General features: G+C 44.5%; 1 long non-coding RNA gene across 6 annotated transcripts in view; it reads left to right on the forward strand.

Annotated features, from left to right (window-relative positions):
• Positions 1-2,315: 2,315 nt before the first annotated feature.
• Positions 2,316-24,681, forward strand: part of LOC126998556 (uncharacterized) — a 29,814-nt gene continuing 7,448 nt past the window's right edge. The window contains exons 1-3 of one of the 6 annotated variants that reach the window (XR_007752924.1): positions 2,316-2,428; positions 18,972-19,107; positions 23,191-23,384. This is a non-coding gene — a long non-coding RNA (uncharacterized LOC126998556). Of the gene's footprint in view, positions 2,429-18,288; positions 18,438-18,971; positions 19,108-21,643; positions 21,662-23,190; positions 23,385-24,062; positions 24,349-24,681 lie in introns of those variants that run through there. The other 5 variants (XR_007752921.1, XR_007752923.1, XR_007752927.1 and 2 more) reach the window with 5 other exon arrangements.

A 24,681-nucleotide genomic window follows, 5' to 3' on the forward strand; every position in this document is an offset into this window, starting at 1 on the left:
ATCCTCCACAGCCACAATTAAAGTAGAATCACCTCCACGCAGATTACAGACGCGGCAGCTCAGGCCCAGACGGGAGGGCGGCGTTCCTTCCCCCTCCAAGGTAAAGAGCCTGCTGGAGGAGGGCTCGGGCGGCACGCACACGCATCCATTATCGGTTACGACGCGCCTTCCCGTAAGGACTTGAGGGATTGTACTGCCTCTCGAATGGTTGTTAATTCCCTTTTCTCTGCTTTTTTGTTTTATTATTTGATGTCAACTAACTCCTTATGTCATTTCAGGGAACGAGAGGAAGGAAATGGTTATAGTAATTCTGAACTGGTCATGATAATAATACTACCAAGATTTTTTTTTTACATTTTGCCAGTGACCCCTGTAGGCTTTCTCGGTTTGGCCTTGTGGTCGACCCCAGTCCGTTATGGTGCAGGCAAGTGTTTATAGTGGCGCCATCTTGCTTGGCTCATGTTTCCCACGGAGCTCATCTTTGATCCTCTTTTTAGAGAGAATCTATAGAACCCGAGTTTATAGATGGTCTTCAGGACAGCATCATAAAAAAAAATTGCAGGCATATTTGTAGCGACGGGCGGGACGCGAACTTGCGTCCTCCTGGAAGCCTCCCTGGCACGCCGATCATTCAGCCACCGGCTCCTCTTTTACTCAGTTGTTTAGAGGAAAATCAGTGTACAATGCTGCATCTTGAGTAAGGTGTCAGTGGTATAATGCAGAGTGAATTGTAGCAACCTCCCCAAATAATAAAATGCTGAATGAGTTGCACCACAGCCTCCCAATACGAAATCTTTACCCACAACGCCAGCGGCAGCCAGTCTGGACAGTGGATGCCAAGGTCTGTTAGCCGGTCACTCGGAAAATTGTCCCCGTTTGGAAATCTGAGAAATATAGTGAAGAAGGAGGTAAAGAAAACCTACGAACATGCGGTCAAGACACAGATTGAATTGTTTTTGGGGCCGAGAAGAAAATTTTAGCTCTAGGAATTTGATCATGCATTTTGTTTTATTTGTGAATGTAAAGGTTTATGGTCTTAGGTTTGTTTTTGTGGTGTGTGTGTGTGTGTGTGTGTGTGTGTGTGTGTGTGTGTGTGTGTGTGTGTGTGTGCGCGATGAAATGATAATATAATCCATGTAGTAGATAAGAATTCTCTCTCTCTCTCTCTCTCTCTCTCTCTCTCTCTCTCTCTCTCTCTCTCTCTCTCTCTCTCTCTCTCTCTCTCTCTCTCTCTCTCTCTCTCTCTCTCTCTCTCTCTCTCTCTCTCTCTCTCTCTCTCTCTCTCTCAACGCCTGAAATCCGGTAATTTTTCTCTCCCTTTCTACTCAGATGCCACAATATGTCTTAATTTCACCCCAAGGGACATGCCATTCATCTTCATCCGCCGCTATAAATTATTCCTTCCCTCGCCCTCCTGCGCCTTCTCTCCCATCGCCGCGTCCCATTCACCGCAGGCACACTGATGGCGCCTTGTGACCCCTGGCGCTGGAGAAACCTCTGATTATTTCTGTAGAGTTTATTCCCAGATGATTTCTAGCACACTATATCCTCCTTATGTGTTCTGATGGTTGAATGTGGGAGCGTGCCTTTCCACGTGACTATGACTACGTTGATATAAGTAAAGTCTTTCTTCTGCCCCTTCTTGTTTTTCCTCTCCTTCTAGTCCTCATCCTTCTCTTCCTTAAGTCTTTATTTGTCCTCTGTTGTTTTTTGTTGATGATGTAAACCGCATTCTCAGTAAGTCATACGTTGGTCGGCTCATCTCTCATTGGTTCTGATGTTAACTTCCTTCTTCATTTCACCCGCCTTTTCTCTGACTATGGCTACGAACATAAGTTAAGGCTCTCAGTTAAGTCTTTGTTCCATATTTTTAAACGTATCGGGCTCCCTTTACGACTATTTCCAAAGGCCACAGAGAAGATTAAGTTTTGTAGAAGTAGTCTGACAACTTTACCGAGAGATGGGGAGGAAGGAATGAGCGATCGACGGATAGAGGGCAGCAGAAGGGAGGAAGAACGGACGGGAAAGGGGCAGGTAGGATAGATGGAAGGGCAAAAGGGAGATAAGAAGGAAGTTTTAATAGGGTTCCCATTGGTGATATCCCTGTTCATGGTGCAGAAGTCAGGTACAACTATCACGAGGATCACAAAGCAATCCATGAAAAGCTCAGCAACTTCTATACGAGAGGCTTTTTAAAGAGGCGAACAGAGGTGTCGAGAGGTTGAAGAATACGGACTGTAATTTGTTTTGTGTTATTTTGTAGATGATGTGAACCGTATTCTTCATCCGTCACACAATTTCTTTCTTTTTTTACAGCAAGGTGACAGCTCGATGGCAAAAAACAGAGACGACAACACACACACACAAAAAAAGCCCCGCTAGACGCTGCTCCGAACGAAAGGAAAAAGAACGAGAGGCGAGAAGAGAGGTCAGTTCCGGGTCGTGGTTGGTTAGCACGTCACTGGTATCAATGTTAACTTACTCCTTCACGATTCACAGACGCTCTAGATGTTGTGGGATGAAGTGCAGTAGCCTTAGATGATGTACACCCACTCTCACACTTACATACTCCAACATCACCACCTGCAATAACCACCTCCAACACCACCAACACCACCACTATTTACAGACGATCTAGATAAGAACATAAGAACATAAGAATGGAATGGAATGAAATACAGTAGCCTTAAATGACACATCCACACATACACACACATACAAACATTCACTCCACCACCACTACCACCATCACCACCACCACCACCACCACCACCGTCCTCTCATCAGCTCGGAGGGACACAAAGAGCCTCCAGGATGTGCCGAGGACAATGCCGCAAGGAACTAATATGATGGACGTAATGACGAAAAAATAGGACGAGGCGAAGACTTCCTCCCTTCTGGCTCGCTTTTATTTTCTCCCTTTTTTTTCCTTGTTTCCTTCGTCTTCTCTTTCTCGTGCGTGTCTTGTCTTACTTGTCGTCCTCTTTTTCCTCTTCCTCCTCCTCTTCCTCCTGTTTGTTTCCCGTTTCCTCTTAGTCTTCATCCTCTCTCCTCCTATGTCTCTTATTTCTTCTCTTCCTCCTCCTTTTCCTCTTCTTTTCCTTCGACTTCTTTTCATTCTGTGCGTCTTTCTCGTCGTCCCCCTTTTTCCTCTTCCTCCTCCTTCTCCTCCTCCTCTTCCTGCTCCTTTTTGTTTCCCGTTTCCTCTTAGTCTTTGTCTCTCTCCTCATACTTCTCTTATTTCTTCTCATCCTCCTCCTTTTCTTCTTCTTTTCCTTCTGTTCGTCTTTCTCGTCGTCCCCTTTTTCCTCTTACTCCTCTTCCTCCTCCTTCTCCGTTTCCCTTTCCTCCCAGTTTTCGTCCTCCTCTTTCTCGTTAACTATTTCCACTTTTCTTTTTTCTTCTCTTCCTCCTCCTCCTCCTCCTCTTTCTCCTTTCCCCTCTCCTCTCAGTTCTCGTCCTTCTCTTTCTCGTTAACTCTTTCCGCCTACTTTTCTTTCTTCTTCTCCTCCTCCTCCTCCTCCTCCTCCTCTTCTACGTTCTCCCTCTCCTCCTAGCCCTCATCCTCCTCTTTCTTGTTTCCTCTTTCCCCCTCCTCCTTTTTTCTCCTCCTCCTGCACTTGATGATTCGATTACATCACAAAAGCTGGCGACCTCGTTATAAGCCAGCAGACTTTTTGTTACCTGCTCTTACATGTTTTTGAGTCGCTGTTTCTTCCTCCTCCTCCTCCTCCTCCTCCTCCTTCTCCTATTCCTTTGTCTCCCTTCTTTCATTACATCCCAGTCATATCATAATGTTCTTTCTCTCCTTTTTTTTCATTAACTACTACTACTACTACTACTACTACTATTACCACCACCACCACTACCAGCATCGCCTTATATTCTGTACCCCAACTATTATAACCACTAATTCTAGCCCTATACCTACGACCTTCCCTAATGTATCTATCACTACCACCATCACAACCATCACCTCATCTACCAGTAAACCGCAAACCCAGTACCGAGCATAGCGTCCCTGCCGTCGTCAGCACAAGGGAGGCTGTAGGAGGCTCATCTTATAGGCTTACACAGACTATAAGTGTCAGTGTAGTCCCGGCAGCGGCTGTGCAAGTGGCAGGTGGGAGCGGTGAGGGACGGTAACGGATGGATGGGTCTTGTCCGGCGGGAGGGCTGACAGACGGAAGGACAGGCCGCCAGATATATGGTGCGGCTGAAATTGAAGCTTAGAGGAACGTGAGCGAGGAGTCGATGGTGGAGGTTCGAGGGATACACATGTTGGTGACCGGGAGGATGTTGCTACCTAAAAATAAAAAAAATAAAAATAAATAAATAAATAAAAAACTACGACTCAGGTGAATGTAAACGGGTTAGTGTAGGTAGTGAACGCTTAGTAATGTCGGCAAAATGAGGATAAGAAGTAAGGGATGGACGTTTAGTATTCAGATAGCAAAAAAAAGAGGGTTTTAGTATTCAGACAGCAAAAAAAAAGAGGGTTTTAGTATTCAGACAGCAAAAAAGAGGGTTTTAGTATTCAGACAGCAAAAAAAAGAGGGTTTTAGTATTCAGACAGCAAAAAAAAGAGGGTTTTAGTATTCAGACAGCAAAAAAAAAGAGGGTTTTAGTATTCAGACAGCAAAAAAAAAGAGGGTTTTAGTATTCAGACAGCAAAAAAAAGAGGGTTTTAGTATTCAGACAGCAAAAAAGAGGGTTTTAGTATTCAGACAGCAAAAAAAAAGGATATGATAGGAATAGAGGAAAGGATGGAGAGAAGGAGAAGGAAAAGAAAGACGACGGGGATTGAAGGAGAGAAGGTGGGTAGGAAGGAGAGAAGGAGGATGATAGAGCTTCCAGGATTATACATGTTGGTGACCGGATGGAGGTTGCTACGTAAAAGAATAAGAAAACTATGACAATAATAATACCAATACTACGACTTACCAGATCATACAAAGCCTCAAAGGAACGTAAACGAGAGAGAGTACGTAAGGTTGGTATTCTTGGACACTTTCACCTCTCATATCAACTGTCTGTTTCCAAAGGCCAAAATGGAGATCAGTGGAATAAATGGCGCCACTATAAAAAAAATTGCCTGCGCCATGACGGGATTGTGCCGACCACCTGACCCCTAAAGAAAGCCTACCGGCGCTATAGGCGAACACGATAAAAAAAAATTGGGTTCTAATGAGTGTTTCTTGTTAGGTCAGGGTAAAAGAGTAAGGTCAAACTACCACCAGGGTCATAAATCTACCCATGGAAATACCCACAACTCCTACGAAAGCTTAGTAATGTGCGCAGAATTAGAACAAGGTTTAACGGACGAACATTAAGAAGCTTTTAGTATTCAGACACTGCAAAATTGGAGATATAAACAGCATACAGTCATTCCAGTCGTTGAATTTCCTATGTAAACTATTTCACCCTCGTTACAAATCCCATAAATATTTAAGTCGTTCATGTGCAGGTCTGGAAGGTTATCAAACTATATTTACTCCAAGTTCTATTACGAAAAAAGGGGAAAACCGATTACACTGCGTCGGTCTCCAGCCCTAACCATTACAAGGGGCAGGGCAGCCACTCAAGGCTTGAAATTCTGAAATCTGGTCACCAAGATTAGTTGGAGTGCGGTGAGGCAGGTGGAGAAGGGAGGAGGCGAGGAGCTGTACGGCAGGAGAGAGGGAGAGAAGGAAAGAGAGAGGGAAGATAGGAAAGGAGAGAAGGAGGAAGGGAAGGAAGAAGTAAGGAGAGAAGGAAAGGGAAGGGGGGGGGGAAGGAGAGGGGGATTGAGGGAAGCATAGAGAAAAGAAAGAAGGGAAGGAAGGATTAAGGACTGAAGGAGACAAAGAGGGAAGGAAGGAAGGAAGGAAGGAAGCAGGGAGGGAAGGACGCAGTGAAAGAAAGAGGGAGGGAAGAAAGGAAAAGAGAGAAGGAAGAAGGGAGGGAAAGGTAGTTATTTGCAAGAGCAGGAGACACGGGGCTTTGCTGAGGAAAAGAAGAGGGGTGGAGGGAGAGTCAGTGCGGCAGGGAAAAAAAAAGTGTGTTTTTTGACCAAAGGAGAATGAGGGAGAGGGAGGAGCCAGGGTGTGCAGAGGGCAGGAGGGTGAGGAAAAGGTGAGGTGAAGGTAGGAGCGGCAAGGAACAAACAGAACGGAGTAGTTAGGATATACAGAAGGCAGAATGATAGGAAGAGGAAAGGTAAATTGAAGGTAGGAGGAAAAGCCGTATTCTTAAGGGGGAGTTGCCTTAAAATGAAAACATATACATTAACTTATTCTTGAGATAAATAAATAAGGGTTAGGGTTGTGTTTTAAGTCAGGGGATGTTAATAGAAAGAAGAACAATGGTTTAATGGAAGAGGTACTGAAAGAAAATGGGGTTAGGGTTGCCGGTGGGGAAGTTTAAGGGGTGCTACTCTAAAATGAAGGAAAATGGGGACAGGGTTGCCTTAATTAACGTATCGGCACCTCAGTTCGCCTATTTGAAAAGCCTCTCAGATAAGCTGCTGGGATTTTCATGGACTGCCTTATGATCCTCGTGATAGCTCTACAGTGCGCGACTTCTGCATCATGAACGTTAAAGTCACCCATGAAAACCGGGTTACTCTTCCCTGTGGCCTTGGAAAATTGTCATGATGGGAGCCTTAGGAATATGGACCTAAGAACACACGGGGAGAGTATACAGGAAGAGGGCGGGACAGGTAGAGGTGAGGTGAAGGAAGGAGGAAGGAACAGACGGGGTGAAGAGGGAAGGAGAAGAGGGGAGGAGGGAGGGCAGAGGGAAAGGCGAGGCGCAGGTAGGAACAAGGAACACACGGGATGGAGAGGGAAAGGCAGGAGAGCAAAGCAGGAAGAGTTCGGGCGGGACAGACAGGTATATAAAGGTGAGGTGAAGGGAGGAACAAGGAACACACGGCATGGAGAGGGAAAGGCAGGAGCGCAAAGCAGGAAGAGTTCGGGCGGGACAGACAGGTATATAAAGGTGAGGTGAAGGGAGGAGCAAGGAACACAGGTGGATGGACAGGTGGACTTGGCTTGATGAGATTCTGAGGGGAGACGTAAAGGTACACTCGCCTTGCCCTACTCTGCCCTGCGTTAGTCCTTCCTTCCTCCCCTCACTCACTCACTCGCTCACTCACTCCGCCGGTTCCATTAAGCTACTCGCCGCCTCTCAGCCCTCAGCCCTCAGTCCTCTCCGTTCACTTTTCCATCCCCGATTCAACGTTCAGGCCGATAACCGATGGAGCCGGAAGTCACTGTGCACGGAACGGCTCACACACATACGGACTGAACGAACGAGATGTAGGGAAAGTATTGTTGGGTTGTTGTTGTTGTTGTTGTTGTTGGTGGTGGTGGTGGTGATGTTGTTTTGGTTTTGTTCGTCTCAAGAGATTTTTCATAATGTCTCGTTGATTATAATATTTTTCTTTGTAGTTTTCCTTATCAGGTTTCTTTTTTTGACTTCTATATGGTATCTCCCGTTCATCCCCCTTTTTTCTGGTTTCATTCGTTCAAGAGATTTGTTGTAATGTGTCTTATGGTTCATATTTTCTCATTATATATTTTTTCAACAAGGTTTTGTGCTTTGCTATTTGCATTTTTCGTTATTATTATTTCTCTAATATGAACTCATTCGTTGTAAGATATCCTTCTTAATATTGTTGCACTTGTATTATTTTTTCCCACTTCATTTTCTTACGCAAGCTTTTACCTCTCATTTCAAATCTCATTCATTTTTTCTCTTGCACTGAGGGAGATTAAGAGAAGAACATTTACTCCTCTCGTTTAAGAAATATATATTACAACATTTTTCTTTTACTTTCTTTTTCATTTCATTTCGTTTTCCTCAACAGCCTTTCACTTCTCATCCTCGTCTTGCGTCATTTTTCAACAGTCTTTCATAATTTCATTTCAGCACGATTTTAGTTTTTTTTTTTTTTCTCTCTATTGCTTTACCACTTTTCTATCTCTTTTTTTTCTTCCATCACTCGCGTAGTCAGAGCAAACTTCTAATGCAGCAACGTCCGATTTCGATAAGTTTTTCCTGTGCTGGTTTAAGTCTCGGTATTCTTTTTCATTTTTCTTCTCTTTGTTACACTCCCCCGCCTCTTCATCTCTCTTCCCGCTCCTTTCTCTTCCTCATTCTTTATCCTTCATGTTGTCTCCCTCCTCCTCCGCCTCCTCCACGTCATTTTCCTCTCTCTTTTTTCTATTTTTCTCTTTCAAGTTATTTTTCCTCCGCCCGCTGTTCGTCTTTCTCCTCCTCCCCTTTCTGTTCCCCTAACTATTCATTTCTTTTCGTCTTTATTCTTCCCTCACCTTTTTTCTCTGCCATTTTTCTGTTGACCATTCCTTTCTCTTTTCTCTCCCTCTTATTTTATGTTTTTCCTCCTCCCCATCCTCCTCCTCCTCGTCTTTCTTCCTCTTCTTCTTCCTCATCCTCCTTGTCGTTAACCAGCACAGAAGCGAAAATCTTCTTTTGTATTTATTTCTCAGATGGAAGGTAAAAGGTGTTACATAATACACATCCTTGATAAGAGCGTATAAAAGATTGAAAGCGCCAGTATCAGCACAGGGAGCCATTTATTTATTTATTTTTTCAGTGAGAGAGAGAGTTTAGGTATTTATGCTGTCTGTCACTTGTTTCTTGTTTGCTTAGCTGTCTTTTATGTATGTCTGTGTCTCACCTGTTCTCGTGTTCTCTCTCTCTCTTTAAAGGCTTCCTCATATTCGACTGTTTCTTCTTCGTCTGTTTATAACAATGCTGTCTTTCTTTCCTCTCTCGCGTGTAGGGGTACCTGTCAACACCCCTCCCTCGGCTGTCTCATAGGTCCGTTCTCTCTCCAAAAGCTCACTCTTATACAGCTGCTTTTCCTTCGCCTCCAGTGTGTAGGTACCCGTCAGAATCCCTCTAGCCTGTCTCTCGTTTATGCCTGCCCGTCCGTAGCCTGCCTGTCCCCCATCATCCTCAGTCCCTAAGCCCACAAAAAGTGTCCCGTACAGTCGCTGCCACATAACTTACGCCGCGAGAGCCAACCAGCGAGTCGTCTTCTTACCTTTAGACTTATAAAAGATGCTGGACCAAGAAATCTATCCCTCCTATCCCGTCCTATCCCTCCTCCATACCCTTCCTTTTTCTCTCCCCTACCTCTCCTCTCTCTCCTACCCCGTCCTTCCCCATCCTTTCTTTCTTTCCCTCCTCTCAGTCGATTTTTCCACTAACTCCTTTATGTCTGAAGAATGGTTCCCCTCCCTACCATCCCGTTCCTCCTCTTCCCTTTCTTTATTCCCCGCCCCTCCTTTCCTCCCTCCATCTTCCTTCCCCTTAACTCCTCCATACCTTCTCCTTTGTGGCTTGCGCGTAAAAGATGGAACTGGTATTTCAGGTTCTTTTCTTCCTCTTATTCTCTCTTTTATCTTCTTAAGCCACGTGACTGTGTGTGTGTGAGGGGGGGTGGAAGAGGATGTGTGTGTGTGTGTGTGTGTGTGTGTGTGTGTGTGTGTGTGTGTGTGTGTAAGGGGGGGTTGAGGAGAATTTGTGTGTGTGTGTGTGTGTGTGTGTGTGTTTACCTTTCTTATGGTCAGGAGCAGAATTATTCACAACTTTCAAGAAAATTAAGGAGGAGGAGGAGGAGGAATTCAAAAATAAGAGAAAGGAGAAGAAAGAAAAGAAGAAAGGAGAAGGGAGGATAGTGGAAGAGGGGGAGATATAAAGACTGGGAGGGAGAAGGAAAAGATAAAAAGAAGAAATTAATATCATAAGAAAAGAAAAGAAAAAGGAGAAGGAGGAGGGAGATGAATAAGAAGCAGAGGAGGAGAAAAATGAGGAAGAGGAAATGTAGAAGGAGAAGGAGGAGGGAGATGAATAAGAAGCAGAGCAGGAGAAAAATGAGGAAGAGGAAATGTAGAAGGAGAAGGAGGAGGGAGATGAATAAGAAGCAGAGCAGGAGAAAAATGAGGAGGAGAAAGTGGAGAATGTAAAGGAGGAGAAGGAGGAAAATAAGAAGAGGAAGTGGAGTAGGAGGAGCAGGGGGAAAATGAGGAAGTGAAAGTGGAGGAGGAGGAGAAGGCGGAAGAGGAGGCGGAGCAGGTGACAGAAAGGCTGCTGACATCCAACGAGGTTAGCTCCCTTAGTGGGCTGGTCTTTCTGCAGGTCTTTACTACTATTATTAGGTTTAGGCAGGAAAGTGAGAAGCCTCTTGCGTGCCCCGACCTCCTCCTCCTTCCGGTGCATCACCAGCAGCAAGGAAAAAAGAATAATGATGCGGGAATTATTTTCAAGAAGAGACCGATTTCTTTTCTTTTCTGTACCTATCACTTGCAGTATTGCCAGGGAGGATAAGTAGCTATTGTTAGTTTTTACGAAGTCTGAAGGTGGTGTAGATGAGTATAAAGGCAAGCCTTTTTTTTATTTAAGAAGGAACGTTTTTTTTTCTGTGCGAATCACCGTTATACCATCAATACCAGAAAGGATAAGTACCCGTTGTGAGCTTTTACGAAGTGTGAAGTAACTGTGGACGTGCGTGGCAAGACTGACTTATACAAAGAAGATAGACTCCAGGGGTTTAAAATCACTGAAAAGCTACCGGTATATCTTTACTCCTACTGCCTTTTCCAGGTATCCAGTTCATTCGGTAAAAAGAAAAAAGCTAAACACCCTTGTGCAACGTTTTGCATCAGACTCGCTCAAGACCGCAGCTCACGCACAAAAAAGACAAGTTATCCTGTATCATTCGATTATAGTTCTCGGTTATGAACGTGGGACAGTGAGAGATTCCCACTAAAAGGCCAAACAACATTACGCGACTGACTTCACCCACAGTAACAGCCTTCTATATCCAGACACTGCGTATTCAGCCGCCGGTACTTGGTTACGGAGAAGAAGAAGAAGAGGAAAAAGTGAGAGCTGGGGCGGAAAATGATGAAGTTGTAGTAGCAGCAGCAGGAGGAGGAGGAGGAGGAGGATGAGGATGGGGAGTTTCGTGAGCTGGAAATAGAGGAGACAGGAAATTTAAATGGAGAAGGGGAGATGACAAAGGACAAAAGAGACGGCACCAACGCGGAAGAAATGAAGCGTAAGACGTAAACATGTTGATGAGTGTTTGGGTGACGGAAAGGTGTGCGGGCGGGCAGGTGATCGGATGGGTGAGCGGGTTGGGGAGTAGTTGGGTGTTAGTTGAGCTTATAGGCGGGTGACGGTGGTGATGTGGTGGGTGACGGAGGAACACAGAGGAGGAGGACGGGAAGGTGGAGAAGGAAGACAGTGAGAGGGCGGAGGCAGGAGAGCGATGCGGAGTGAGTGAGAAGGAAGACGCTGAAAGAAAGGAGAGGAAAGAGCGCAGAAATGGAGGAGGACATTTTAAGAACGAAACAATGGGCACGTCACAAAGGAGGAGGAGGAGGAGGAGGAGGAGGAGGAGGAGGAATGGGAAAAGGAACCTCGGAGATATAAACTTTATGCAGCAACCTGAGACTGAGACTGAGACCAAGCGTGAGACAATGGTGAAAAAAATAATAATACGATATAATAAAAGATAAAATAGTGTGAAAAGCCGTGAACGAAGTGAAGTAAGTGAATTAATTTTGCGTGGAGTTGTCGTCGCTTAGGTGTAAATAGATCATCTTGAGAAAGGATAACAACGAGAGAGAGAGAGAGAGAGAGAGAGAGAGAGAGAGAGAGAGAGAGAGAGAGAGAGAGAGAGAGAGAGAGAGAGAGAGAGAGAGAGAGAGAGAGAGAGAGAGATTTACATAGATTTACATAGAAAATCAGACCACACAGACCCCATGGTCCAGACTTGGTGGTCTGTCCTTAAACCTAAGTGATTTTACATTAATCAGAAGACTCCAAAACGTTGCATTTCTACTCTAGTTAATATTACGTTGAAGGAAGTGACGGTCGAGCTTATTTTTGAAGGAGTCAATCGTGTTGCACTGGACCACTGATGGTGGAAGCTTATTCCATTCTCGCACTACAACGTTGGTGAAGAAAAATTTGGTGCAGTCTGAATTTACTTGTCTACATCTGAGTTTTACGCCATTGTTCCTCGTGCGCAAAGTGTCATCGATCAGAAACAATGTTGATCTGTCTATATTCGTGAAACCGTTAAGTATTTTAAAACATTCGATCAGTTTTCCTCAGGCGACGTTTCTCAAGAGAACATGTTATGTAGAAAGCCTTTCTTCGTAGGATTTGTTGCGCAAGGAAGGGATCATTTTCGTTGCCCGACGCTGAACACCTTCTAATTTAGCTATATCCTTTGCATGGTGGGGAGACCAAAACTGTACCGCATATTCCAAGTGGGGTCTGACTAAACTGTTGTAGAGCAGAGTATTACATCTTTATTCTTGAATAAAAAGTTTCTTTTAATGAAGCCCAACATTCTGTTCGCTTTATTTGCTGCATCGATGCATTGCTGTGAGAATTTGAGGTTTGACGCGATTTTGACCCCCAAGTCCTTGACGCATTGAACGCTTTTGAGTTTAACGCCTCGCATTTCGTAATCGAACTTCTTATTCCTCGTTCCAACTTGAAGGACCTGGCACTTGTCTACGTTAAAGGGCATCTCCCATCTATCCGACCAAGCTGAAATTTTGTGCAAATCCTCTTGGAGGCTTTGCCTGTCTTCGTCAGTGAGAACCGAGTTACCAATCTTTGTGTCGTCTGCAAATTTACTGATGCGGTTATTGAGTCCAACATCCACGTCGTTGATGTAAATAATGAAGAGCACTGGGCCAGAACCGAGCCCTGAGGACGCCACTAGTGACCGGCGCCCACTCTGAGTTAAATCCGTCAATCACTACTCTTTGTTGTCTGTTGCTCAACCAATTCGCGATCCATTGGTTTACTTGACCGTCAATACCTATTTGCTTTAATTTGTAAAGTAATTTATGATGCGGGACTTTATCAAACGCTTTCTGGAAATCAAGATAGACTACGTCCAGTGATTTGGTTACGTCATAAACAGTGAAGAGGTCGTTATAAAAGGTTAATAGGTTTGATAGGCAGGATCTTTTGTTTCGGAAACCATGTTGTGAGTCCCCAATTAATGAGTGGCTTTCAAGGTAATTCACAATTTTGTCTCTAATTATGCTCTCAAGTAGCTTACCTACAACCGAAGTTAGACACGAGAGAGAGAGAGAGAGAGAGAGAGAGTAAATACATATGTGAAAGTTTTTTTTTATTTAATTCTTAGATAGATAATAAACACGTCAAATCAACCTTATCATCGGAACCAGACTCCTCCTCCTCCTCCTCCTTCTCCCTGCTGCTGAGGCTGATAGTGACGCTGATTGCTCGTCTCTCTTGATTTCTCTTCATCAGACATCAAACCGGGCACTAAATTATCCGTCCCGTGTCATCTGTCTCCTAACTTCCCCTCAACAACCATCCCTTTCTGGCGTCGGCTCTCCTGATCTGCCCTAAGAATTCCGTATTACATCAGGAACCACCATAACCTGTAACGACTCCTCCGTAGATAGCGCCGGCACGGAAGCAAGCAAAAGCAATAGTTGTGTGCTACGTTAATTTAAGGCGACACGTAATACACAGTGATCTAAAAAGGTAAATATATCGAAATGAAAATAGAAATCGAGGAGGGATGACATTTCCTCGAGGGATGAAGAATTTGTGAGTGTAGTGTGCGTGAAGGCGGAGTGGAAGGAGGGGGAGGGCCGCAGGGAGAGAGGGAGAGGGTGAGGACCAGAAGGAGGGAGCGAAGGAGGAAGGCGGTGAGGAAATGAAGATGACCGAAGGCGAAAGAGCGATGAGGTGAATTTATGGACTGATGACGGAGAGGAAAGGACGCCCGAGATGGTGAGACTGGAGGCGGGTGACGAATAAAAATATAGAAAATACTGAACGAGAGGAGATGGAAGAGATGGACGAGAGAGAGAGAGAGAGAGAGAGAGAAATCCTGGAAAAAGTGGAAGAAAGAATACCAATCAAAATTAGTATAGAAGTTATCGAATCACGCATCATTATGAAAACACACACACACACACACACACACACACACACACACACACACACACACACACACACAGATAAACATAATATACATAACTATAACATGAAACTAAGAGAAAGAAAAAACGGAAATAAAAACGTAGGTGGAGGAAGCGGAGGAAACAGGAACGAGGAGGAGGAAGAGGAGAAGGAGGAGAGAGGAGAAGATGCTGAAGGAGAGGAGAGGAAACGATCAGACGTGAAGGATGTGACGATGCTGGAGCTGGAGTAGTGGGACGTGACAAAGCTGGGAGGAGGAAGGAATATGAGTGCGGGTTTTTGGTGATCCCGGGCAGGAGAAGGAGGAGGAAGCGTGGTTGAGAAGTAGGAAGTGGAGCAGCTGCAGGCAAGGTGGAAGGGGATGAGGTCGTTGTGAGTGCATGGGGACAGTAACGAAATGAAGGAAAAGGGAAAAAAAGGAAGAGAATGTGCTTAGAAAAAAAGACATAGATAAGTGTTAGTAGAAATGAGAAAGGTTTAGTATAGTATGGATTTTTTGGGGTAAGCTAAAAATTAAAAGGGTGCCATAGCCGGGTTAGTATGAAGTAGTGAAAATAGTGGCTGTCTGTTTGTTTGTCTCTCTCTCTCTCTCTCTGTCTCTGTCTCTGTCTCTCTCTCTCTCTCTCTCTCTCTCTCTCTCTCTCTCTCTCTCTCTCTCTCTCTCTCTCTCTCTCTCTCTCTCTCTCTCTCTCTCTCTCTCTCTCTCTCTCTCTCTCTCTCTCTCTCTCTCTCTCTCAGAATATCGTTAAGCAAGTAGCAAGGGTGCCCCGCTGTATCAGTTGAAAATATGACCCCATAAAAAACTAATTTAATATTACCTCTGTATATTACTTTCCTCGAGGCCTTTGTTGAAATACAGAGGGCAGTTTTTCTTCTCTACGCCGCAACATGATATACGTAATGGTGCTTTCTTCCCTACCTCTGCGTGGCTAATATGAAACACGGCGGCGGTAGAGACGCAGGCCAAGTTGTGTGTAGGTGTGTGTGTATGTATGTATATTTGCGAGGGTTGGTTGGGGGGAAGAGGAAAAACACGCATTAATGAAAAGTATACTCCGTTGTGAAGCCAATCTACGTACATTGTAAAATAGCAGAGGATGTTAGTATATTTTGAACCATGGAGGGTCTTTTTTCTTTCATTTTCAACTAGCTGGTGTGCCCAATGCATTACGAAAGGGATTATCTTTGGAATGAAGGCATAGTATATTTCATGTAACTTATCTACCTTTCATGCTAAAAAGACCTGCCTCAATCACCTTTGTTCTCACGCTATTCATACTGCCAATACTAATACTAAATATGCTACTACTACTACAACTACTACTACTACTACTACTACTACTACTACTACTACAACGACTACTGCTACTACTACTACTACTACTACTACTACTACTACTACTCGAGGCCTTTGTTGAAATACAGAGGGCAGTTTTTCTTCTCTACGCCGCAATATGATATACGTAATGGTATATACTATATACCATTATGTATATACAGTGGTATATACTACAACTACTACTACTACTACTACAACGACTACTACTGCTACTACTACTACTACTACTACTACAACGACTACTACTGCTACTACTACTACTACAACTACACCGGCTACTACTGCTACTACTACTACTACTACTACTACTACTACTACTATGAAGAAGAAGAAGAAAAAAAGAAAAAGAAGAAGAAGAAGAGAGGAAAGAGAAGAAGAAAAAGATGAAAAAGAAAAAGAAAAGCAAGCACAAAAACAGGAACAAGAAGGATAATCATGATAATAATAAAAAGAGGAAAAAGAAAAAAAATAATAACGGCCCCGGTGCATGTTATTATGAAGGAGGAGGAGGAGGAGACGGCGGCGGTGGTTAAAGAGAAGAGTGGAGCAATACTACATCATCTAAGTACAAGGATAATGTCGCTCCTCGCTCCCATTTTCTATGCCCCGCGCAGTCTCACCGTGGTGTAGGGCGCTGTAAGAGGCTTCGGACCTCTAAGCGGCTTAACTCCACGCCTTGGAGGAGCATCGCCGCCGTTCGCTCGATGTAATAGTGAAATTCAAAGGCCTCTTGAAGCGCATTATTATAGGAGCGCCAGATATCTTTTTCTTTTTTTTATATCCAACGTAATTTCTTTTGGCTATACTGCACAATTTTTATATTTTTCTTTCTCTTGCACTTTTGTTCAATGCGTTTTCATATGAGCTTGATTTTGTTTGATATACAAGAAGGTAATGTGCTTGGAAACGATAGAGAGATAAATAAGCTATTTTTTTACATCAAAGGAGGCAGCTAAAGGGCAAAAAAAATATTGAGGAAAAAGAAAGCCCGTGAATCACTGCCCCTATAAAAAAAAGTTAAGAAGAGTGGCCAAAACAGAGGGCAATTTCGGGAGGGGAGGTTTATCGAAGTGTTAGCAGAAATGAGGAACTTGTGATAAAGAACGCAAACTTTTAGTACACTAAGAATTACGAAGATGGTAATGTAGTCAGATAAGCATGATACCGGAGAAAGAAAGGTGAGGCGTGATTGAGGAGGAAGAGGAGGAGGAGACGAAAAGGTGAAAGGGGAGGAGGAGGTGGTGGTGAGTGCATGGGAACGCTAACGAAAGAAAGAAAGAGGAAAAGAACGAAGATAAGCAGGATGAAGGAGGAAGGAAGAGGTGGCGTGATTAAAACATGGAAAAACATGGACTAGCAGGCAGCAGAAAGCCTGTTGGCTCATAACTAGGCTGCCTGCGTTCAGTGATTTAATCAATCCGTTTGCCACAGGAGTGGCTTGCAGGGAAGGATTAAAGCACTTGTGTACCTACTCTTGGGAACGTTCAGTTCACTCCCGATGCAGCAAAGTGGCGATCAATACGTTTCTTGAAGGAGTTGATGGTCTCTGCGCTAACCACTTCTGCAGGAAGGCTGTTCCTCTGCAGGAAGGCTGTTCCTCTGCAGGAAGGAGGAAGAGGAGGAGGAGGAGAAAAGGTGAAAGGGGAGGAGGAGGAAGAAGGTAGTGCATGGAAACGGTAACGAAATAAAGAAAGAGGAAAATAACGAAGATAAGCAGGATAAAGGAGGAAGAAAGAGGAGGCGTGGAGGACGGAAGAGGGAGAGTGGTTGAGGAGGTGGAGGAAGCGAGAAGGGAGAAGGGAGGTGAAAGGAGAGAAGGAGAAAGATGGAAGTGAATGGGAACGCTAACGAAAGAAGGAAAGAGGAAAATAATGAAGATAAGAAGGAGGAAGAAGAAGGAAGGAGGAGGAGGCGTGGTTGGGAGGAAGACTTAGTGTATGAGAAAGAAAGGTGAAAAGGGAGAAGGTGGTGAGTGCATGAGAACGCTAAAGTAAGAAAGAAAGAGGAAAAGAACGAAGATTTGCAAGATACAATAAAGTTAATGGCTGTTTCTCTATTCGTCTGTTTGTCTGTCTATCTGCTTCTTCCCCCTTTCTCTCTCTCCAATTTCTTTACAAAATATTTCAAACACTGTTCCTTAAACGAGGTCAGTGGAAAACTAAGCAATTAACATAAACAACGTATGCATATCGAAGCAAACATTTATGAAACTTGTGCAGTCTGAATATCTAATGTGTTTTCCGATAATGTTCGGCGATGCGCGGAGTTTGTCACAAAAATAAACTCTATAAACACCACAAGAGGAGTTTTATATTTGGTTGTCATTAGTTAAAATAGTTAATGTCGATACTCAGTGAAAAGAACTCTCGTATATCAAATAAAAGCAATATTATATCTTTTTTATCACTTAATACGCAAGATTATTTGTGTGTGTGTCAGCGGAAAATAGTTTACAGAATAAAAACTAAACTTCTAATGTTTTACAACCTCCTCCCACACACTCATGCAGCTGATTCATCTTCCCTGACGTTTCCGCTTCTTCCTCGCCCTCGCCAGCAGTCTTCCTTCCCTGACTGGCAATTAATATCACGGGCAAGAACTTGTGAGCAAAAAATCCTGATGAACCAGCCGGGGTGAGGAGAGGGCGGCGAGCCTCCAGCCCCAGCCACTCAGCCAGCCAGTCAACAGGAGAGCCAACCAGCCAGCATTAAGCCAGCTAATCACCCAGTTAACCAGTCAGTCAGCCAGTCAACCACCCAGACTGACGGACAACCAAGCAGCCAACCATCCATCCATCCAGCCAGTCAGTCAACTAGCCACCCAGCCTAGTCAACCAACCAACCAGCTACGTAGCCCGTCAACCAGTCAGCCTCCCTGCTATCCAAGTCGACTAGTCAGCCAGTCAGCCAAAACCAGCATCCACCCCACCTCGAGATTGTTCGTCGCCTCTCCACAGGCTGTTAGATTTTCTTGCCGATGTGTTGTTGACGGTGTTGACAAAGGAGGGCTGCTGCTTCTCCTCTGTCATAAGCGTCCGTGTTTCTGTTAATAAAAAGAAGAGGTGAAACAATGGAGGATAACGGAAGGATGAGGGGTAAGGGCGATGATGGCGTTTTGGGTGGTGGTGTTGCGAGCGGCGGTGACGGTGGAGTACTGAAGCTTCCTTTATGATAACTTATAATACACAGTAATGTTCGTGTATTATTGGTTATCATTACTTTCATCTCTCTGCCAACAGCGCGATTCGTTAGTTCGTAAAGCGCCATTGCACTCGTTGCCTTGGGATGTGATTGGACGATTACTGTGGAAACCATAATCCTGAAAATAATGCGTCGGGGAACCTTCGTGCATGGGATAAAATCTGCCGTGTCGTACACCAAGGAAGGAAAAGATCACCTAACTTTCAAGAGAGTTCCCATTGAGTGACATAACCATCCTGGGCATCAAAAAACATTAATTATCTTACTAATGATCATTAATGGCGCGCGCAACAACCGTGATGATTTAATTACAACTTCCTCCGTGGCCTCAAATACTTTATAATTGTTATTTACACTATGATGAACTAACTACTACTACTACTACTACACGAAAGGATGATGTATACTAATGCAATACCCTCCAACAGGTGCTTGCCGCTGGTTAATAAAAGTCCTCCCACCGCTATCCTCGCCTTGGCTGAAGTGGCGGAGAGCTATTGCCGCGTCGAACCCTTTTCTCACTACGTTCTGCTTGCAAGGATGGAGTTTGTTCACTGGAGGCTGGTGAGTAACAGTGTCTAGTAATAGTAGTAGTAGTAGTAGTAGGTAGTAGTAGTAGTAGTAGTAGTGGTGTATTGTTGCCAGTAGAGAGTTCCAGCATCTCGTTATCTCCCGCCGTAATTCTTCCCGATATTCAGCTCGCATTAATACAGCCGACTCTGGTAATTGTAACATTGCATACGCGCGTGATATGGACGGTACGTAATTTGAGATAATGTACATGGGCGTAATAGGTTCAAGCGGTGTGTGTGTGTGTGTGTGTGTGAATCAACAATCCTATTCGTGAACATAATCGTCTTTATGCTGATTTTCCCGGTATTGGAGTATCAATTTTCGTTATTTATTTAATCCCGAGATAAAAATGGTATAGATATTGAAAGAGATTACTGTTTAATCAACTAGAGTGAAACGACCGAGCCATACTTCCATCAAACGTGCGGAATTACAGAACTAATAGCCTCAGTCAGTCTGTAAAGTCTCCGGACAAGTCGAGAGTCGCTTCGAGAGAGCATTGGACTGTTCGTTTTCCGACACGGCTTCAAAGTTGTTGACCTGTTTCCCTCAGCTTACCCTAATTAATAAAGAGTATAAAAGGAGTACCGTAACAAATAACTCAACCTGGTAACAGCGATGGCCCAAATTTGCGACTTTACCGTGTACCAGCGATGGGCCAAATTTCTGCCATCATATAAACCCCCCAAAATAGATGATGAATAAACTGATCACAAATGTGTTGATATATATTATGAAATGGTTTGCGAGAGTGATGATTCTTTCTCATTATTTTACTTCGAGGGGCCTTTAACCTAACCTAACCTAAGTAACATGACCCCCGCAGCTACCGGGCTAAGTAAAAGTACCTTGGGTGATTAAATATGAAAGCTTAATTAACCGGAGGTAAGAGTAAATGGAAAGGAGCAACTTTGAAGTGTATAATACAGTGAGTTGGATGATGTTTTTCTTTCCACACCGCAAAAGCAGCGAATGGCAGTGACATTCCTATACCACCAGCCATCTACGACAGTTGAAGTTTTAAAGAAAACGCAAAACACAGCTTTAGCCCTGGTCTATAACCTTACACAGGAAGTTGAGACGATAGATGTTAATCCACGTTGTTTTCAAACGTCATAGCACCTGGGCTACGAACGTGAAAACACATGGAGAGAAAGCTTCCTTTATAGGGGGAGGATCGCTGATGCATTCAATACGATATTCTCAAGACACATTCCTTCTCATTACTGAAACATATCTTGGTTTGCCCGGTGTTAGGCGTCGCTTTACGATGGTATCTGATCGATCAGTTAGTTCATGTTCTTCGAATGACCCAAATATATTCGTGCGTATCAACATCTGGAGAATATAAAATAAGATTGGGAAACTGAAATGTAATATATTCGTTTGATTCACGAATGTAAAGTTATTTTTCTGAAAGTGGTTGAGAGGGGTGAGAATCCATTTCATTGCCTCAGTTAACGTTCTGCAAAGGCCTGAATGACCGAAATATAAATATTGCTGAGGCAAGCAAAAATATTGAAGAGCTGTATACTCACTAATTTAGTCGACCTTTACCCATAATTCCACTTCACCATGATTTCCCCCACACCTCTGCAACGCTCACACATTATTCCTCTCAGCAACACCATCACACCCGACTCACTTGAAACTCCAGCCGCCTGAGCCACCCGAGAAGGCCCTCCACGCCGCTGCCATGCATCGAGCAGGCTGCACCACCGCGCTCTTTGCTCTTTCACGCCGCCTCCGCCAAACGCCACCCTCTCCAACACCTTCCGTAATGAACACGCAATATCCTCTCGGCCAGACCCTGTATGATAATCCGGAAGGAAAATCGTTCTCACCCTCTCCTGAGCTGACATAATAGTGCAGGTAATTGAAATGGATTTGCGTCGGTTCAACTCAAGGACGCTCGCTCGCTCGCTCTCTATATGTATCCGTTTCCGTACACGATGCAACCACGCCGCCGGGAAGGTTGGCAGAGAGGGAGGGGGGGAGTACTAGGGTCATATTCTCAAACATTTCGGCGCCCGAGCACACATATTTAACAAGGCTTTCGTAGGAGTGTTGGGCATTTCCAGGAAGTAGTTTAATGGCGCTTTCGAAAGTTTGACCCTTCTTCTGTACCGTAAACCTAAAAATACACTCATTAAAACCCGATTGAGCTCCTTTTCGGTCTTTGGAGATAGTTGGTGTGAGGGATGGAAGCGTCTGGCAATCAACCTATGTGTATGAGAGGGAGAGAGAGAGAGAAAGAGAGAGACAGAGAGAAACAGAAGAGGGAGGGTGAGGGGACTGCACGCATCTGTCACTGAGTACCCGATAAGTCCCCGCGAAGAAGAAGGCGCCTCTCCAGAACACGAGTCTCCTCTTAGGCGTGAAGGCAAGTGTGTGTGTGTGGGGGAGGGGGGAGGGAGACGCAGACGCCGGCAAATGAGAAACCTAATTTGCACATCCGTCTCGAGATTCTCAACTCGGAACCGTTTTAATGTTCCAAATCGTCGACGTCACCGATGCTAATGAAGAGGTGATGAGGTTGGTTGAGGTACGGGAAAGCAATCAAGTTTACTGTTTCGTTCGTTCGTCTATATTTCGAGTTATTTATTTGATTTTTCTTTATTTTATTGTCTGCATTCCCTGTTCTCCTTTTCCTGTTCTTCTTTCGCTCTCTCCTTCCCTTCCTCTCCTTTTAGACATTCGTTCCTCCTTCGTTTCCTTTTCCTATCTTCCATTTACTCCTTCTCTTTCTCTCCTTTCTTTTCCTCTTCTCCTCTTCCATCTTTTCCCTCTCATTTCCTCCTTCCTTTCCCGTTCTCCTCTTCCATATTTCCTTCTCCTACTCTCCTTCCCCTCCTCTCCCCATAGTTCTTCCTTCCTTTCCCTTTCTCCTATTACATATTTTCCTTCTCTTTCCCTCCTTCTCTTCCTCTCCCTTTGGCTCCTCTTTCCTTTTCTTCTCACCCTCCATCCATTCCTTCTCCTTCCCTGTTTCTCCCCTTAGCTCCTCCTTCCCTTCCTCTTCTCCTATTCCATATTTTCCTTCTCCTTTCCTCTTTTCCTTTCATCTTTATCATCTCTTGTCCTTGTCTCGTTAAATATATCACAGCACACAACATACATCATCTAAATCTCTGTCCTTATAATATATGTCCAGAATAAGTCAAGACGAAAAAGTTAAATGTCTAAGCTTTTCGAATTAATATATAGAAAGAAGAGGAAGAAGATCCGAGGCATCACGTTATAACCCAATAAACCCGCCCAATATCCTCCTCTTTCCGCTATAAAGTCACCACCAACTCGACTCCACTCGCTCCACTCTTAATAACTCGTCGATCCACCACACCCACCCCTCCCCTACCCGACCCCAACCTTTCCCCCTGCTCCTTCCCTTCCCCCTGCCATCCCCTCTTGTTCCCTGCTCCACCCGCCCCACCCCCGACCCTTCCTGTCTTCTCCCAACTCCTCCTTCCCCTTCCTCCTCCTCCTCCTCCGCTCCCTCCTCCGTTTGCCCCGACCCTCCCAGCCTTTTCCTTTCTCCTCGCCCTCCTCCAACTTCCCCCATCCTCCCCGCCTTCTCCCTAGTCCTCCTCCTCCTCCTTCACTCCTGCCCCCTACTCCCCCTCCCCCTCCTCCATCTTCCCCAACCCTCCACCATCTCCTTTTGCTCCTCCTCCTCTACTTCCCCACCTTCCCTGTTCCTCCCTCCTCCCCTTTCCCGCCCCTTCCTTCACCCCCCCTCCGCCCCCCCACAGTCGCTTATATACTCAAGCCTCGGCCCAGACAACAATGAGTCTTCATCTCGTCAAAATATTTTCCTCTCTCGCCGAAATGTCAATAAATCATCCTCTCTCTCTCTCTCTCTCTCTCTCTCTCACACACACACACACACACACACACACACACACACACACACACGCAATAAACAACACTTAAACCAACAATAACAAACTCACAGTCACATATAAAAAAAAAAAAAAGACGCACTCCCAAAAAATATATCCCAACTTTAATAATAAAAGAAAATAACAATATTACCTTCTGGGCCGCTAATGAGTAAAGCCCCGTTTGTTGCAGGCCAGCGAGGGATTGCTTTATTAAGACTCTTCCTGTTGGCTCTTTGTGCTCTCAGCGGGTTTGTGGCGCCGCCCTGCTTGAAGTGCCCGAGGCCGCTCCTGCTCCTGCTTCTGCTGCTGTGCTTTGCTTGCTGCTGCCGCTTCCTCTGCTTCTGCTAACCTTCCCTCGCTCGCTCCCTCACTTGATGCGTTCTGGTAAGTGGGTCAGTCAGTCAGTCAGTTAGTCACTCAGTCAGTTAGTCTCGTGCGCATGCTGTTGTTATTTGGTCTTTTTGTATAATCTGTTTCTCTTTTATTGAAGCGTTCTGGTACGTTAGTCATTCAGTGATTCTCGTGCGCTTGATGTGATGCTTTTGTCTTTTCGTATTCTCTGTTTCTCCTTTTTGATGCGTTCTAATAAGTTAGTCAATTATTCTCTTGTGCTTGCTGCTGTTATTTTGCCTCTTCGTATTATCCGTTTTTTGTGTGTCACTCAGTCAGTCTCCTGCGCATGTTCCTGTGATTTTTTATGAATTAAGTCAGTTAACCGGGGGATTAGACAAATTAACTATTTCCCTTACGGAACTAGTCTCGGGCCGAGAGTTCGAGCCAACTATGAGTATCGTCTGAGCTCAAATAAGCCTTGGATGGTGCAAATACTTCGGTCATCGACTCCCAAACCGAGACAGAATCAAATTATTCACTGCCTAAATGACTAATTAAACTAGCAATGAATGGAATTACAATATTGAAGTGTTTCCTTCATAAAATAATGAGTAATTGACCCTGCTGAATTATAATTAAAGAGCAAGGATAATTTAACCGTTGGAAACCGAGGCAAACGAGACGCCGTCTGGCGAGAGAAATACAAAACCTTCCCTTCAAGCTAGCGGTTCTGGCGATCCACGCGGACTCTCCTTCTCCAGCATTCAAGCAGTCCGGACCTAAGCATTCGTGGCTCCCCCCCATTAACTCGCCGCAGTGCTTTCGGTTTATTCTTTCAACTCGAGGAAAACTACACCCTTGGGACGACTCTTCAGGGACGACTTTTCCTTTGAAACCCATCTTGATAAGTGCCCCCAGCAGTCCTTTAATACAAATAGATTTTGCTAACGGGCCTGTTGGGATAATCGTTGTTAACTCTGGGGGCGCTTGCGAGGAAGTCTGGATCTACTGTGTGGTGAGTCTTGTCTCTTGTGAAGTTGTCCTGGGGGAGTGTAGCGTCTTGCGAGTAACTTAACTGTTGGGCAAAGTAAATTCACTGAATCCCAACATATTTTGTCTTTTCGTATTATGTTTCTTCTTTTCGATGCGTCTTAGGAGGTGGGTTAGTCAGTCAGGCGTGTGTGTGATGTTTTTTGTTCTTTCTTAGTGCGTTCTAGTAAGTCAGTCCGTCAGTAAGTCGTGTGGTTGTTGTTGGTGTTCTCTTGTGTTTTCGGATCCTTTTAATTGTTCGTGTTCTTATTTCGTAGTATATCTTGTCTTAATCCATTTATTTTTTTGTTTTATAGGA

This window comes from Eriocheir sinensis, chromosome 14 (assembly GCF_024679095.1).
Source record: "Eriocheir sinensis breed Jianghai 21 chromosome 14, ASM2467909v1, whole genome shotgun sequence".
NCBI lineage: Eukaryota > Metazoa > Arthropoda > Malacostraca > Decapoda > Varunidae > Eriocheir > Eriocheir sinensis.